The sequence below is a fragment of the Palaemon carinicauda genome, chromosome 32 (genome assembly GCF_036898095.1).
Source record: "Palaemon carinicauda isolate YSFRI2023 chromosome 32, ASM3689809v2, whole genome shotgun sequence".
Lineage (NCBI taxonomy): Eukaryota > Metazoa > Arthropoda > Malacostraca > Decapoda > Palaemonidae > Palaemon > Palaemon carinicauda.
In genome coordinates this window covers 46967393-46969892 of record NC_090756.1, presented here as the reverse complement: position 1 = coordinate 46969892, position 2500 = coordinate 46967393, and positions in this window count along the sequence as shown.

The window sequence follows — 2500 nt, the reverse complement described above, 5'->3', positions numbered from 1 at the left end:
TTGTGATAAAACTAACTTCATCTGACGAAGACTCACCATAACCACGCTTGATAAATGAACCTTTGTTGTACAAATTTTGTCCATTAATTAAATAAATTCTAAAACAATTGAATCATCAATATAAATATACTTTATTAAACTTAGTTGACTAAATCCTTTGTAAAGAATCCTGTCTTTTAATAATCAATAACAATTGAGAAATGAATTTATTTGATATCAAAATTAAGATTATTTCTGTTAGTATGATAATCATTTTAAAACAATTTTGCTCAGTTATGTCAGAGTTTCAACTTTGTTGTCACCAACGTGGTTGAAAACAGAAATTATGAATTAAACAATTTAAAGAGAGTATCAAATTAAAGGATTATATTCTTATACAGTTCAAATCCGGGTGAATGACTTATTAGCTGACCCTTTTTTCCTTTTCTTTTCTGGTCCATTGATTAAAACGGTCAAGCCAGGTGTGCTTTAAAATGACCCAAGAGAACTGGCAACGCAGCTAATGGGCTCCAAGTTGGCTCCTAAAATGGTTTGACTATAGTCATTGGCATCCATACTAGGTTAGTTTGCTCTGACCTATCAGGCAAAAGTCTTCTACCATTAGTCCGCACTTAGGCAGTGTGGTGATGAAAATTGGTCAAACCCCAGATGGGATCAGGACATGTCTGAGGCCTTTGTCCTGAAGTGGACTAGAAACGGCTGCGTTTATTGTTTGTTGTTGTGTTATGTTATTAGTTAACATTACCATCAATCTTAACAAAAGGTTAGAGTGATTAGAAAAAGAGAGATGCGTAAATAAGTCATGATATACTAAATAAGTCATTTATAATCAAAAAGAAAAACAGCGGAAAAGAACGAAGTCAATATTGCAGGTTATTATATAAATGTAAATAAGAATTATGTATTGCAGGCTGTTATGAAAATGTAAAAAAAGAAAACTTTCGTATTATAGTAATCTTTCTATGAAGTTATAAAAGATGAAAGCTTTCGTTTTATAATCACCGTTAATGTTAAGTTGCTATAGAAAAAAGAAAAAAAAAATTTCGTATTACAATCACAATTGATGTTAAATTACCCTGAAAATGAAAAAGAATCTTATTACAATAACCATTGATGTGAACAACACTATTCTATTGTATAAATCTTGTGGCTTCGGTTGGCATCAGCATTATGTGGATGACCGCATTGTAAAGTAGATTTTACGCACTAGAAAGAATAGATAGTGTTGGGTTGTGCCATAGCCTCTGTACCATGGTCTTCCAATGTCTTGGGGGAGAGTTTTCGTGATTGAGGGTACACTTGGGCACACTATTCTATCTTATTTTTCCTTCTTTTTTTTCTTGAAGTTTTTATCTTTTATTTATGAAAAATTAGTTTAATATTGATACTGTTCTTAAAATGTTTAATTTAATAGTTCGTTACTTCTCTCATAATTTATTTATTTCCTTTCTTCCTTTCCTCACTGCGCTATTTTCCCCTGTTGGAATCCTTGGGCTTATAGCATGCTGCTTTTCCATTTAGGGTTGTAGGTTAACTAGTAATAATAATGATGGGCGCTACGACCTGGCATATTTTAAAACCTGTATAATCATTGTTTACTTTGACCTTGTTCGTGAATCTCAGTCATTTCTAAAACATTTAATTTCCGTTTATGTCACTGAAATCTATTGGCTTCCAGCATTCACAAAGAATCATTTTCCAAGCAGAAATTGAAGAGATTTCTTCCTTTCTTCCATGAGCGTTATCGAAGAAGACTCGTTTTAAAAAACTATTTTTGCAGGAGAATTTGCGATGCTGTTTACGGATAGTGATGCTTGCCAGTGCTCCATTAGTCTCTCTGATTGCTTTCTATTATTTAATGGAAGAAGGCATTCTCTGATTCTGCCTTGTTCTTTCTCTTCCCCCAACATATACATACATACATACATACATATATATATATATATATATATATATATATATTATATATATATATATATATATATATATATATATATATATATATATATATATATATATATATATATATATTGGAAAAGAAGCATATGAAAGAAAGCTTGCAGAATTGGACTGGCGTAGAGAGACTATAAACAGACGCAAGTTGAATGGCATATCTGATGATGATGATGCTAATGATGTATGTATGAGAGGAGAGAGAGAGAGAGGAGAGAGAGAGAGAGAGAGAGAGGAGAGAGAGAGAGAGAAGAGAGAGAGGGAGAGAGAGAGAGAGAGAGAGAGAGAACAAACCACAGGGAAAATGGAAATATTGAAATCCAACTTGTTTCGCCTCCCGACGTCTTCAGGAGGACTTAGTTATTGAATGGGATTTGATATTTATGGAGCAGTGGAGATACATACATACAGATAGACATTTTTAGACAAAGAATCAGAAAAAAATAGGGCACCTGTATTTTGCCCCAAAAAAAGAAGAAAAAGAAAATAGAAATTTTGTAGATGCGTCAGTGGACAGAGCTCATATTCTACTTGTCAGGTGTTCAGC